The following is a 15,786-nucleotide window of genomic DNA, read 5'->3' as shown; positions in this document are numbered from 1 at the left end:
GGCTTATTTGAATAAGCTTTGCAATATCCCAATAGTCCATCTGATAACTGAGAAGGAACTACTAAGTGGCTTATGGGCGGGTAGTGTTTACAGAGTGAATACATTGGACAAATGGATGATACATACTCGAGGTGGGAAGGAACAGGGAGGTGTGAGATTTCATCACACTCTTAAGAACATTGCATAATTTAAAACTTCTTCATTGTTTATTTCTGATATTTTGTATTTAGTATTTTTGGACCACAGTTGAGTGTGAGTAGTTGAAATTATAGAAAGCAAAACCATAGATTAAGGGGAGAGTAGTACACTGACGCCTAGAGATTTATTTTATACTTGGATTATAACACAAAACTACTTTACTTTGTTGCTCAAATTGTTCCAACTTTGGACATTGAAAGCTCTTTCAATTGGCTCCTGTGTACCTTCAACATACCTGCATCATTATGGGAGTTTTTTGAGCACTTCCTTACTTTTTGAAACTGTATGATGCTCCAGACTCATGCTACACAGTTACAGCCCCAGTGTTAAACATACCGATTTCTCCAAAAGCTTGTTTTTTTTTTTATAGGAGTTTATTACTAGAAATCAAGAACTGGATTCTAAATGTGCCTTGTGCTACTAGAGTATCATTGCTTTGGGGCTTCTCAGCTGACACAGAAAGAATATATGTGTGGATATTAGCTTATGCATATATAAATATTTTTGCATGTAACTCTCTGTGTCTATATTAAGCTAAATGTGAGTTCTTACAGATGTCTCCAACCCTAACCCATTGCCACATAGACCATTAGAACATTTACCCTTTGCTTATCTGTAGCTTCCCATTCCAACATTGACAAATCTGACTCCAACCATTGTTGACTCACTTAGTTAATCAATTATTCTAGCTAACAAATGTAGTTATTTCTGAACTGTTAACTTGTACTCCTGTTGGAAATGACTTTATTAACTAAAATACCTTGTGTTCAGGTCATTTTACTTTCAGTCTTACACACTCTGCTCATTTCCAGTTAGGTCAGCACCCTTATCCTACACCCCCTTCCATGAATTTATTGCACTCACTTGTGCAGTCAAATGCCATTGTCATAACCTGCATTTCATCTTGTGATTCCTCTATCTACTAGTTGATATTTTTAAATGTGTGTACATTAATACTCATTCATTCTGCCATAATGTTTCATGAGTTTTGACAAATTCAGTGGCATATGTCCATGACTGCAGAGAATGTCACCACCCAAAAATACACTGAGTGTTGTCTATTCCAGCCGCTCTCACCCCACACCACCCCCAAATCCTGCAACTATGCCTCTGTTTACTCGCTTTATATATAATTTTTCCTTCTTCTAAATGTCATATATTATTAATTGACATTCTTTAATTGTGTTAGTGCATTTTCAGTGGCTGTAAAATCTACCTGAGGCTAGATATTTTATAAAGCAAAGAAGTTTATGTTGCTCACAATTTTGGAGGCTAAAGTTCAAGACTGGGAGGCTCTATCTGTTTAGTCTTCAAGACATATCCCCTTGGCTGCTCACAACACGATGAGTGACATCACAGTGGGATCACTGTGACAGCAAGAGATATGTGGTGAGACAGGGAGCCTGAGACCAGGGAGGGGACCTGGCTTGCTTTGTTTTATATCAACCCACTTTCAAGTGAATTCACTCATTCCATGACACAGCATTAACCCCTTCTGATGGTGGCTACCTTTGTCACCATCTGCATTCCACCATCCATTACCCTTCTTCCCCTTAAAGGTTCCATTGCCTCTCACATTGCCACTCTGTGGCCCAAGTTTCTAGAATATACACTCTAGGAAGACACACTCAAACTAAATCCAAACCAAAGCAGTAACATTTTCATACTAATGTATTTCACTTTACAACATGCATTTAAGTTTTAATTATGCTTGTACATGACTTCACATCCCATTTATTAAAATGTCTAAATAACATTTTATTGCATGGGTATACTTTAGTTTGTTTTACCAGTCACCCAATTGAAGCATATGCTCATTGCTTCATTTTCAGCAGTTACAAGGTGAGGATATGATCATTCATAAGCTGATTTATGTGTGACATTGTTTTGAACTCATTTGGGTAAATATCTAAGACCATCACTGAATTGTATGGTAAGGCTATGCTTAGCTTTATAGGAAACTAGCAAACTCTTCTGAAGTGTCTGTGCCATTTTGTATTCCTGTGAGCAATGAGTGAGAGTTCCTAGTGCTTAGTGCTTCACATCCTCACCAGCTTTTGGTGTTGCCAGCAGGTCTTGGATCATGACCTTTTTTAAGATGTTTATTTTGAGAGAGAGAGAGAGAGAGAGAGAGAGAGAGAGAGAGAGAGAGAGAGAGAGATCTTACATCCACTAGTTCATTCCCCAGATGGCCATAACCCAGGAGCCTAGAAATTCATCTGAGTTTCTTACATCAGGGTGGCAAGGAGTCCAAGAACTTGGGACACCTTCTACTGCTTTCTCAGGCAAATTAGCAGGAACTGGACCTGGAGCAATCAAGACTCAAAATTGAGCTCATATGGGGTGCTGGCAATTCGGGTGGTGGCTTAACCAGCTGCTCTACAAGGCCAGCCTCCGAGTTTAGCCTTTGTAAAGCATAGTGGCATCTCATCTTTGTTTTCAGTGGCATTTTCCTGATGACACATGATGTGGAGCACCTTTTCATGTGCCTGATGGGCATCTGTGTATCTTTTGATGAGGTGTCTGCTCAGTTCTTTGCCCAGTTTTTAACTGGGTCATTTATTTTCCTACTGTCGAACATTAAGAACTTAGATTTTAAAAAGAAATTATAAAAAATACAGTAAAGAAAGTTTAAAAAGGTTTTAGCCCCTTGATAATATGTTTAATAACAAATGTCTTTATATTTTGGATATCTTTAATAGTTTCCATTTTATTTTAAAGTAACCCATTTTTATTGAATTTTACAAAATTATCAGTTCACATTACATTAGAAATTTAAAAACCACAAAAGTAGTCTTCCATCACAGTTAATTTGAAAAGCACTGCATTGAAGGATTCGTTTATTCTATTTGAAAGGCAGTAAGAGGGAGAGAGAGATAGCTTTCATCCGCTACTTAACTCCCCAAATGCTTATAATGATGAGAGCTGGGTTAGGCCAACGCCAGGAGCTGAAAACTCAGTCTAGGTCTTCAGAATGAGTGCCAGGAACTCAACTACTTGAACAATCACTGCTGCCTCCCAGGATGGAGAAAGTTGGAATCAGAAGCAGAGCTGAGATGTGGACCTGGGTACTCAGATATGGGACGTGAGTGTTCCAAATGGCATCCTAACCATTGATTGTGCCAACACCTTCTCCAAACTAAGGATATTTTTATCTGCTGGTGTCTCATTTAGGCTTATGAATAAAATATGCCTAGGTGAGCTTAAGGAAAAATAAAACATTTCTAAGATTTAGAAAAACACATAATTGAAAAACTAGCTCAATAGTAATATTTCTGCCTGACCATGAAATTTTAGATTGTGATTTTTCAGGTGATAGCTACAGACATATAGGATACCTGGCATGAAGATATGAAATTTGTTCTGAAATATTTTTAGAATCTTCCAATATTTATTTATTTACTTATTTATTTATTTATTGGACAGGCAGAATTAGACAGTGAGAAAGAGAGAGACAGAGAGAAAGGTCTTCCTTCCGTTGGTTCACCCCCCAAGTGGCCACTATGGCCGGCATACTGCACTGATCCAAAACCAGGAGCCAGGCGCTTCCTCCTGGTGTCCCATGAGGGTGCAGGGCCCCCCAAGAATATATTTTCTTTCGTACATTTTAAGTTATAGCTCTGAGAATGCTGAGAATGAAATGCTTCACAGAAGTGCTAGGTCTGGGTGGAAACAAATCCTCTACATTAGGTGAGTCAAGCAACACAAGCAAATGTGTGTACAAGAATGCAAAAGAGTACATTTGAAGCAATGTTCACTACTGCCATAATTACAAGACATGCGACCAGAAGGGTCTCTTTCCACTGACTGTGTAGTAATGTGGTTGCTATCTTGACAGAGGTTTCTGTCCCAGCCTTGATGCTGTGGGGAGTGGGCTGTGGGCATTACAGTCAGGCAGAGGCTCCTGGTAGCTGCCTGATGTTGAAGTTAGAATGCTTTCTCTTTAAATCTCTAGACAGCCCACAGAATGCCATCAGAAACACTCGTTTATTTTAGAGCTACTTTTGAACCACAAGTAATCTTTTCAGCTTTGTTGGCATAAACTTTTTATAATTTTTCTTAAATTACTTTAAAAATCATATTTAGTTCCTTGCATCATCTTGGCAGAGTGTGGTCAGAGCCATGTTGCTTTGTTTCTCTCTACAGTTCATTTGGGAAATTGCACCAGAGAATCCTGGCATGTGAAAGCTCACTCCCATAACAGCTTCCAATGAGACTGAATTCTTTCTAGCTTTAACTCTGGGATTGGTTTGTGTGCTCTTTTTTTCTAGACTTTCAAGAAGACGAGAATGGAAAAGAGTATGCGTTAGCTCACTATCAATACGTTTGCCAAAAGGTGGTAGGACCAAAGTGGGTATTTTGGAAGTGGCTTTTCTAATGCCTCTCAGACTTCAAGCATGATAGCCTTTAAAATGTTATGGCCAAGACATGCACTCCATGAATAACTGTAGTGCCCACACTATCTACTTGCTCTTGCCGTATCAACATCCTGGGCAAACATAACATCTTGTTTTTGCATTTCTTTACTGGATGGCTTTCTCTGTCCAGCAAAAGCCACTTTGCTGGCCTAAACACATGCAGCAAAGGTAGTATTTGGAAGTGAGGGAGAGGGGGAAATTAACACTCGTGCAGATAGTCCTTAACCATTGTTAGGAGTTGGAGGATAAACACCCCAGCTGTTTTATCCCTCAAATGGCACATCTCTAAGAACTCCTGGCTTTCCCCCAACCCTCAGTGATAACTGATGTGATAATTCACCACTTCCTGTCTACTTTCATGGCCTTGTCACATGTCCTACTCCTGTGGTGATGTTTTCTGCATGTGCTTATGTCCTTTCCTCAAGATCTACACCTGAAAGAACCCAAATTAAGGCATTATGCAAATGTCTTTTAGTGGAAATCAGGATCTAAGTAACTAGATACTCTGAAGAAAGTCAGTTGTGTGCATATACTTCTACTTGATGGTGTCCATATATCTGCCTGTTGTACTCTCAATGCAGGTACAGCAATACTGACAAAGTGAAAACAACTTTCCTTAGCCCACTCCCCATATATTCTTTTTCAGTACTTAGGAAGTGTGAATGACAGGAATTTGAAAGGCTTATTCTAGATGAATTAGAGTTCTGCTTCAGAAGACTAAGAACGTTGTAGGATCTGATCTAGAAGATCTGAATCCTTTTTAGTAGTTGCCAGATGAAAACTTGTTTAGGTTACTTTTTCACATTTTCAGGATCATGAGGATACTTCAAAAATTTCATGGAAAATAGATTCATTTATATACTTGACAGGCAGAGTGACAGAGCGAGAGCGAGAGCCAGAGAGAGAGAGAGAGAGAGAGAGAGATCTTCCAACCACTTGTTCACTTCCCAAATGACTACAACAGTCAGGACTGGACCAGACTGAAGGCAAGAACAGGAATTCCATCCTGGTCTCCCAGGTGGATGGCTGGGGCCCATGCACTTGAGCCATCATTCTCTGCTCCTCAGGAACATTAGCAGGGAGCTAGTTCAGAAACAGAGTAGTAGGATTTGAATTATTGCTCTGATATGGGATGTTGATGACACAGGTCCTAGCTTCAGCTGCTGCACCACAATGCTACCCTTCCCCCCCTCCCCATACACACATAAAAAGTTCCAGTAACTTTTTATTTCTGGTAAACATTCACATTTATCAAGTCTATTTTACTTCAGATGTTTTTCCTCATTCCTGAAAGAAAGACTCTCCATGTGGGGGGTCTAAAATAGACTCCAAGGATTCTTGTGTTTGGGAAGTATTTAAGGAGGAGATGTAACTTTAATACTTTGAAAATTTTGTTAACAACTTAATCCATTCTTCTCAGTAGGAAGTGCATTTTTGTAAACACCCAAGACACTGTATCTGTCATTTCTGATGGCACTTTTTGGTTTGGTGAATGTTTTCTATAAATAGTCTCTGTTAGAATACAAGCTCCTTGAGTACAAACCATGTATTAGCTTCATTTCTCACGCATGGTATAAAATATGTTACATGCAAAATAATAGGTGAATAACTGTTTCTTACATAGCTTTCAGGTAACCTTCCTCAGAAAACATAAACTTGCTCATGATGAAACTTATTTGCCACTTTCCTTTCTACTTTTTTTTTACATCATTTTGGGTTTACTTTTTATCACATAGGCATTTCATTATTTAGAGAAAATAAGAACTAAATTTCATTATCCTTCTTGGAGACTTCCCTTCTAGTATACTGGGGAGGGGCTGAGATGAATTTCTGCGCTAAACTGTTACATGAGTAGACACCACCAGGTCTCATCCCAATGTTAAGATTCTATAAATTAGTTAGTAGGGGAAATGGACACTTACAGAAGGCTGAACAAGACACAGAAAGGAAGCTCTTCTTTTCCTATTAAGAGCACATCCCATTTTGCTTATGTGATCTTAGTGGTCATTAAAAGCACTTACATATGATGAGAGCATCTAGATGATTCTACGGAATGTCTAACATCATCCATCAAATGCAAAGATTAAGTATTTGAATCTCAGGAAAACTGATGAAAATTCACCGCTAACTGTATTTACCTATTATACTTTAATTTATGAAAACTTTTAAGTGACTGTGTAAGACCACATGGATTCCCTATTCATGTGGATTTTTAAAGGAATATATAAAATAGAGCTAGTCTGGGCATCAGTGAGGGCTGGCCATCTCTTACATGCCTGGTAGGACTATGAAGTGTGTATTATATTTTATTATACATTGTTCTCTTGCTCTTCTCACACATTGATATCTGGATTAGAGTAGGAAAGAGTAACTCTCTTGTGTACTATAAAATTATTGGAGGTTGACATTTGTTGTAATTCTCAATATTGGGCCTTGAGGTATCTCTGTAGTCCATTTGCCAAGTCGGCCACTTTCTTAGGAGATCCCTGGCCAGGAGGAGGGTAGCTTCAGGTGGGATACAGAGGAGGCATCACAACAAAACTCAGGAAATAACAGAAACAGTTTCATTACTCACAAACTACAAAGGAAATAGGGGCCCTTGGAGCCTGACAAGCAGTTCAGAGACAGCAGGGAGCTTAGCCAGCAGCTTAGCCATTCCCAAATGGGAGAGGGGTCTACAGACTAGTTCCTTATTAACCCATGGGCACATCCCTCAGACTTTCCACAAGGGGTGGGAACTGCTTAGTTTAAAGAAAACAGGTATAAAACAAGACTGCTTTCCATGACTATTGTGTTGACCATTAAGCTATACTATGGACAGCAGCTGTGCAGTGTGTTGCATGTAAGGTCAATAAGATAAGGAACAAGCAGGCTTATTCACAGATGACCATAGTAGGAGGAACATTTCAGTTACAGCAGGGATGGAGGGCAGGACTGGGTTTCATGTAACATAGATCAAGCCTACAGATGGTGCTAAAGCAATGTGAAATCATAAGAATTCAGTGCATGTTAAATGTTAGCTAGAACTGGGATTAAACTTCTCAGATTAAGTCAAATTACACAGTGAAATGCTGGAGGACTAGACACAGAAGGGGACAGACAAGCACAAGCTGGAAGTGTTCCTGTGCCAGGCTGGTGGGGCATGATCACATATGCAATTTCATGGAATCATCACAAAAAGTTGGCAAGGGAAGAATTTTTGCAGGTCTACTCCTGAGCTTGTGGAAAAGCAGGATGGACTCGGGGCCACACAGCTGGTCAGTTAGAGGGCTGGCAGCAAACCCAAACCTGATGGACTCCAAAGTCTTCGATTCAGTTTGTAACACTGCAGGACACAGGTTATTGATGGAAGGGAGGAGGGCAGGAAGCAGGGAGGAAGGGAACCAAGGAGGGAGGGAGGGAGGGAGGGAGGGAGGGAGGTGGGGAGGGAGGGTAATGACTAGGAGACAGGTAACAATCGTGTCTAAAGGGCTTTAGAATGGGAGGATAGGCTGCGGGTGGGACTACAACAAGGAGGTACATATGGGCGTGCTCACTGCTCAGGTCAGGGGGCTCTTGTGGCCCCCTGGATTCACAGAGCTGCAGATATGAGTCTCTTGTTTTCCTGTTCCTAAAATCACCCACGTTGAGCCTAGACAACAACAAAAAATGTTATTGCAAATCAGTTATGGGAGGGAAAGTGTCGCTCCCCCTCTTCGTGGAGGAACGACACAGGACCCTGCGCTGTTCTTTTGTCTGCTCGGCCCTTCCCGGGTTTGCTGCTGGTCCTTCCCGGGTTGGCTACCGACCCTTCCACCTCAGTGGAAGGGCGGTTCCCCCTGCCACTTTCCCCACTTCCGCGGGGGAGTGGCACACCGCCGGCCAGCTCTCTCGGGGGCTGCTCAGATGTTCCTTCAGATAGATGTTCCTGGTGCATGTTGTCTCTCTCCTCCTTTATAGTCCTCTTCCACCAATCCCAACTCTGCTACCCACACGCCGAGTACGCTGCTCTCCTCCAATCAGGAGCAGGTCCTGCTGTTTATTGGTTGAACTGGAGGCAGCTGTGTAGAAGCTGTTTCCTCCTCTCCCAGCGCCATATTGTGGGAGAGCAGATGCATGGAATAAGTCTTAATTCCAGTAACAGTCTAGTCCGAGTTGCTCCCCACAGGAAAGGTGGTGGAAGGTGATTGGGACTGTCTTGTAATAGTGAAAAGGATGCTCCCTAGAGAAAGTGTTAGTTGACCAGCCATGAGCTCTTGGTAAATACCTCATGTGTTTTACGTGTCGGCCTTCACTTTCCATGGCTGTGAGATAATCAGTCAAGTTCTGAAGATAATTATTAATATAATTACCCTTTCCTTGAAAGAGGTAGCTGCTTAGATCCAACGTTAGCATCTGTGTGTGGCAGATGGGGGAACCAGGGACTATGTGAATCATGAGTGGGCAGTGAGGTGGGCTCAGGGCCAGGTGGGAGTCACTCAGTCTCTGTTTGCTCTCATGGCTGTGGGACGGCACCAGCTCTGCAGAGACAACCATTGTTAATGTGCAGTTTGTAAATGCACTTGGCGTTGACCAGCAGGACAGCAGGATGCATTATTAATGCCTGACTGAGAAGGGGAGCGAGAGGCTTTTGTGGTTTATGCAGTAAACTGTGTTTTCACTTAGAGTGGAGTAGAGTAAATACAAACGATGCAGGCAATAGTAATCATAAAACCACAGAGTAGATGTGCCTGAGCCAACTTGCAACTCATTCAGTAGCAAAAGTCTGCCTTTAAAACTTCATATCCAGGGTAGGTAGGTTTCAGCAAACACTCTTGCCACTTCAGAAAGCTTTGTTCACACAAAGATCTCCCAGGGACCATGGTCTGGAATGGCCAATTTATTCTTCAGACACTATTTGACTTATGAGTGATTTTAATGATTACTATTTTGGATATACAGCTTTTTTTCATTTTAAGCAATATAATTAAAAAATATAATGAGTTAAAATCTTTTTTTTCAGTATTTCTAGTAGTATAAACTAGTGGCCTTTGTTGAGACAAAGTTTTCTTATGCATCCTTTTGATCTGTGAGAACCTATTGTTTATGAAAACGTTAGAGTTTTCATCAACTAAAGAATAGACATGCTACTAAAGAGCCAGCATGGACAGGCAGTGCCAATAGAATTTTCTGGATGAGTCTTCATTGCTGAAGCCATAGCTAAATGGATTGGTGCCCTAGGTCGGGGCCATTTCAGATGCAGTTCGGTGAAATGGGTTTCTATTCCAGCTAGTCAAGCTATTGTCTAGTTACCTGTGGGAGGAAAACTTAATTGCAAATAATAGGATAAGAAGCAGTGCTGGGAATATAACTCTTTCTGAGGTTGTGCGCTACCCCTGGTACAAATGCATGCCAGCCATCAGGCCAATTATCTGTAGGCACTTATCAATATGCCACATCAGAATCTTTCCTCCAGAAAGTCCTTCAAACTACACTTAAGGCCAGGAAACTGAAAGCCCAGCATCAGCTCCCACGTGGTTCTTCTTAAAATGTTAACAGCCCTTTCCTTCCATCCAGTTTGATGTTTCTGCTCTTTGTCTAAAGTGGCTGCAGTATAGATGTCAGATTTATAAATTTTCCCTGCCCCCCTTGCTTCACATCATCTTCTATACTTTTCACAGAAAGAAAAAAGGAAACATCCATGTTGGTCACTTAGCAATCAACAACCAATTTAGGGACAAAGAAAAGACCCAAGTACGTAAAAGGGAAGGGTTTGGTTGGTTGCATGTTTATGATGAACAAAACATGGAATAGATTGCTGGGCAGTTCCATCTAGCAGAAAAAACAAAGGGCACCAAAAGTTTTTATTCGTTATGTATTTTTAAACTGCATTGCCGTCACTTCCTTAAGAACGAAGATGGTCTAAATTATCTCAGAAAGAACTGGACAGTGTCTTTGGGGAAACTCTCCCAAAATAGTATAAAACACATTTTGCAAGCAATTTCAGAGTTCAACTGCAGGGCCAGCTGGCTGCAGAGATGGCCTTTCTGGTTTCTTCCAAGGCTTTCCTACCTGCCCACTTCTCTCTGTCCCTGTGTCTGTCTCTCTATGTCTCTCTCTCTCTCTCTTTCCTCTCTGTCTGACACTTTCATTTGGGATATTTCACTATGTGCCCTGCAGTGCACTGCTCAATATCAGTATTTGTGATTTTCTTTTCATAGACCATAGAAACATGTAAGAAACATTGATACTTATGAATCTCTTTGTTCAGAAAGCATGGAATGAAGCTGAATACAGTGGTTGCATTTATGATCTCTGAGGATAAATGGCTCAACTATTTAGGAGTGAAAAATCAATGCTTTAATGTCAGATTATGGTTTTGCATTCCTCAGTTTGTTGTAGAATTTATTGCACCACAGAACGATTACATGATGTTTGCAGATTAGACCCAGATGTATATCCAGAATGTAAAGTCACAGAGAGAAATGTATAACATATGGTCTGGAATTCTTATGAACGTTATGAAACTTCTGGATCTCAATAACTATTAAGACCTCAATGTTATAAAACAAGGTCCCTGTACAGATATTTGTACTTTTTCATTATGGTGTGTCATCAGCTGAAAGAAAATGAGATGCTGGCAGGTTTTGGAGGCGAGAAAGTTTAGTGAAATAGCTTTCTGAGCTCTAAAATGTTTATCTCAACCCTATTCAAGTGCCAGAAAGCCTGGCTCACCATCTTCATCCTGGAAAGAGAAAGCCATGCTGCTCTTCATGGGCTGACTTGCTGCCCTTGACCCAGCTGGTTCCATTGTGAAAGGAGCAAGTGCTGGAGGCTGCAGGGTGAGCCTGTGAGCCCGGGTTATTTTCCTTCTGAAGGCTTGTAACTATACACTGATGTGCATTTGCCACAACTTTGAGCACACAGCTATGTGTTATGGACAGAAAGTTTGTGTCCCTCCAAAATTTATATGTTGAAGCTCTAACTCCTAATGTGATGACATTTGGAGAGGGGCATTTGAGTAGTAGTTAGGGTTAAGTTGGGTTGTAAGGGTGGGTCTTCCTGTAGGATTAGTGCCCTTAAAATCAGAGACCCGAGAGAGCTCACTGTCTCTGCCTGTAAGTGCTCAAGGAAAGGACCCTGTGTACAGTCAGACATTCAGGAAGCAGCTGCCTGCAGGCCAGGAAGACAGCCCTCACTAGAATCTGACCATGCTGGAGCCCTGATCTTGAAGTTGCAGCCTCCAGAACTGTGAGACTACACATTCCTGTTTTTTTAAGCCACTGGTCTATGGTATTTAGTTGTGGTGGCTTGAGTAGACTAAGACATCAGGTACATAGAGAATACTGAATTAAATAAAGGATACTCTTTTGCCATCTGCAGAAGACTCAATAATGTCCCCCTACCCCTCAATACATCAGATTTTATTCTGAGGAACCTGTAAATGTCACTTTTAGGGAAAAAAATTCAAATAAAATATCTTGACATGTGGGAGACTATCTATGCTTGTCCACATGGTCTCTAAATCCAATCACTACCTCTAAATCAAATCCTGAGGGAGCAACAGAGGGAGACTCCACACACACAGAGGAGGAGGAGGTCAGGTGACCACCGGGGCAGTGACACAGACACAGGCAAAGAATCGAAAGAGCGAAGAACAGATGTTCCTCAAGAGCCTCTGGAGAAAGCATGGGCCTAGCAAAACTGACCTTGGACATTAGGCCTCCAGAATTAGGAGGTAATCCATTTCTGCTGTTTTAAGCCACCAGTCTATGGTAATACATTGCCTACCAGAGGAAATGAGTATCCTCTGACTTCCTACTCTTCCTGACTACAGTGTTTGTTAACTGGATTTGCAAGGCCCTGACCTTGAGGTTCAGCCTACTGGTCCCCTTTGTGGTGGCAGAAGCTGAGATATCAGAATTCAGGCCTTCTATCTGGCTGTTTTATAGGAAGTGAGAAGGTATGTGAGTAGCTTTTCTGACCTCTTTATAATTGCTGACAATATCCATCTCCCAGGTCCAGATGTCAGACTCCAGTAAATGATGCATGATCATATTTGGTGTTACAGCCTTGTGGTATTTCTATCACACTGACTATGGCTAAGGGCATGATTAGAAAGGAGGGAGACTATTGTCAGTAAACTCCCCTGCCACCAAGTCATACCTACATTGATTAAGAGATAAACATGGGGCACTGGCAATATGGAATAGCAGGATAAACCACTGCCTGCAGGGCTGGCAACCCATATGGGAGCCAGTTCATGTCCCAGCTTCTCTCCTTCAGATCCAGCTCCCTGCTAACGTACCTGGGAAAGCAGCAGAAGATGGCCCAAGTACTTGCGCCCCTGCACCCATGGGGGAAACCCAGAAGAATCTCCTGGCTCCTGGATTTGACCTTTTGACCTGGTTGTTGCAGCCATTTGGGGACTGAACCTGCTGATGAAAGGTATCTCTACCAACCCCCCCCCCCCCACTCTACCTTTCAAATAAAATCTTTTTTAAACACGGTACGCCAGCCACAGCGCGCCGGCCGCGGCAGCCATTGGAGGGTGAACCAACGGCAAAGGAAGACCTTTCTCTCTGTCTCTCTCTCTCACTGTCCACTCTGCCTGTCAAAAAAAAAAAAAAAAAAAAAAAAAAAGAGATACATGAATTTTCTATTTTAACATTTCTAGTCTGTTTATATGACATAGAATGCTTAAGGTGATGTTTCTAGAGTGTGAAGATTCCTATCTGGCAACCAAATAAGCAGAAGATGGGTAGGAGCAATGCAGCCACCACATGGTCCTTTCTCTAATTATCTGAAGCTTGGCTTAGAACAGAGTCCTTTAGCTCCTGGGAAGGCCACTGAATTCTCAAGAGACTAAGAGAAGGGGTTACTCCAAGTACTCTTTTACTCAAAAAAGGTCAACTTTCTTAAAAATCAAGCCAGAATTAATTGGAGGTTTAATTTTTAATCCCCATTGGGAGTTTGGCTGAGAATCAACCCAGTACATTGACAGCGATGCACAATTGTCTTTACCTCCATGTTCTCTGGATTTACATCCTTTTGTGAGGTCTCCATAAAATATTTTGAGTTCTATACTTGTTCCTTGTATGCAACAAGAAAAAAAGTGTGTGCCTTGTTTTCTCATCAATCAATGTCTTGTGAATGTTGTGGGTGCCTGGGATGATTGCCCAGTTCCCAATTTTTCTGCTTTAGATGATCAGACCTTAAAGCATAAATCCTAACAAATACCATCTGCATCATCTTTCCAAAACCTTTCTGGTAATCTCTGGAGCAACTAATTAATTACTCATGGAGAAAATAAAGTATCGAGAAAATCTCTGCAAATCCCTGCCTTCCTGTTTAGGATGAGAAACTTTGAACAAATAAATAGTTCGTTGAGTGAGTGCATGAGAATCTGTGCCAGGAAGGCCAGGGGATCGCTGACAAACAACACTCAGTGCACACAAGGGATTCCACTGTGTGTTGCAGAGCCCTGTTACGTGTTGAACTTCTTCCTTTCCTCCATTTTTTTTTTTTTTTGTCCTTTGCAGAGGTTACCCATAGCCTGGTTAAATAATCACTTAATATTTTTAATTCACTGAGCATCAGAACCATTCACATCTTTGCTATGTGTCCAGTTTAAGGAAAGATCTGAAGGGCCACTGAAGAAGAATGGATGTTAAAGGAGAGAAGAGATCATCTCCCACATCTGACGTCCAGCATCTGGGCTCAGAAGAACCAATGGTTCTTGGCCAACATTTCCTTAGAGGTCTGGTTTTGTCCAAAACAGGGATGTGCAAATCCAATATGGAGCTATCCTGGGGAAACTGTTCAGCCTTATGCCAGCCCTGCTGGGGAAACTCTCAGTATCTTAGTCATCATCTGTATTAGGAGTCCAGTAATTCTAGGATGATTCATCCAGTGTGACTGAAAAACTGCATCCATTTTGAAAAGTGTTTCTCAACCCAGATACGCAAAGAGTGCATATTTTTCCTCCATAGATTTAGTCTAGTTAAACTGGATCATTACAGTGATTTGTCACTATTTGAAGCGACCAGAGGAATTTAAAAAATGATGCATGAGAGCAGTTTTACTTACTCGCAAAAGTTCGCAGATGTTGTTTTCTGGATAAGGTTAAGTCTTATAAAATGGACCAGTAACTTGGAAGCTCATAATACACTTTAAAAATAAAAATAGGATAGGTTTTTGTATTTTCCACATTTAGAATATTTCATTTGAGAAGTTCAAAACCTTGTGAAGATGATATAACCCTGAAGTAAGTTTATGGCTTTCCTCAGTGTTGGAGATGCCAAGAAATGCATACTGAGGCTAGAACATCACACTTCACTTACCCACTTTGGGAGCAAATGGCTCCCACTTGCTGAAATAGGAGACAGCAGTGTTGGCTCATGTCACATGTGTCTATTCCAGATTGTTATGATTAACAACACCAGTGATGACTGTAATACAAGGCTTTAGGTTTTTATGAATTGAAATTTTCTGGATTGTTAAGAACTAAATGACACCTTTAATTTTCTGGAAAAATTGAGGGAATTTAATGCATTAAAATTTCATTCTCCTAAAAATCAGGGGAATTTAAATAAATCTAATATTTATTTAAGTGCCTATATAAGATCTTACGCTAGGGAGATTGATAGAATGAAAAAGAGATAGATGTAAACAAAATGCAGTGAATGTCTAACTATTCCTGGAGGGGCAATGGCAACAAAGGATTGGGGAATTAAGCTCAGCTCAGGAAAGTCAGGAAAAGTGATTGATGCCTAATCTGAGTCTTGGAGTATGCATAGAAGATTTGAAAATACAGTTGAGAAGGACATCTCACAGAGAGAATGGAAAACTAAGGACAGAGGTATAGATCTATGTGAGCTTGCAGTTAGCAATCTTAGAGTCAGAATACAATCTAAGAAACTTTAAGAAAGCAAACCCAGAGATATGGTTCATTTGGGGCCTTACATGAAAGTACTTCAAGAAGTTCATGAAAAATGGGACTTAAAATGAAGTTTATTTTGATGAAAAAACTTTGAAACACATGCATTCACAGGGTCTTTAGAAAATTCATGGAATCATGCTATCGGAAGACTAAGCATGGATTTCAATTTTTTGGTACACAAATGAACTTATCTTTTAGTTCCTTTGTTATACAAATTTTTGAAATGCTCTCTGATTCCATGTTTGAGAATACTGGGCTTTAACTGAAACA

General features: G+C 40.9%; 1 protein-coding gene across 2 annotated transcripts in view; it reads left to right on the top strand.

Annotated features, from left to right (window-relative positions):
- LOC138843059 (serine/arginine repetitive matrix protein 1-like) overlaps positions 1-15,786 on the top strand; it is a 244,974-nt gene that overhangs the window by 227,672 nt on the left and 1,516 nt on the right. For both annotated transcript variants that reach the window (XR_011379440.1, XR_011379439.1), the window contains exon 4: positions 12,861-13,022. The gene's annotated coding sequence lies outside the window, so the exon portion shown is untranslated. The remainder of the gene's footprint in view (positions 1-12,860; positions 13,023-15,786) is intronic.

The sequence above is a fragment of the Oryctolagus cuniculus genome, chromosome 10, assembly GCF_964237555.1.
Source record: "Oryctolagus cuniculus chromosome 10, mOryCun1.1, whole genome shotgun sequence".
Lineage (NCBI taxonomy): Eukaryota > Metazoa > Chordata > Mammalia > Lagomorpha > Leporidae > Oryctolagus > Oryctolagus cuniculus.
The sequence above is the reverse complement of the archived record's forward strand: the minus strand, read 5'-3'. Positions and strand labels throughout refer to the sequence as shown.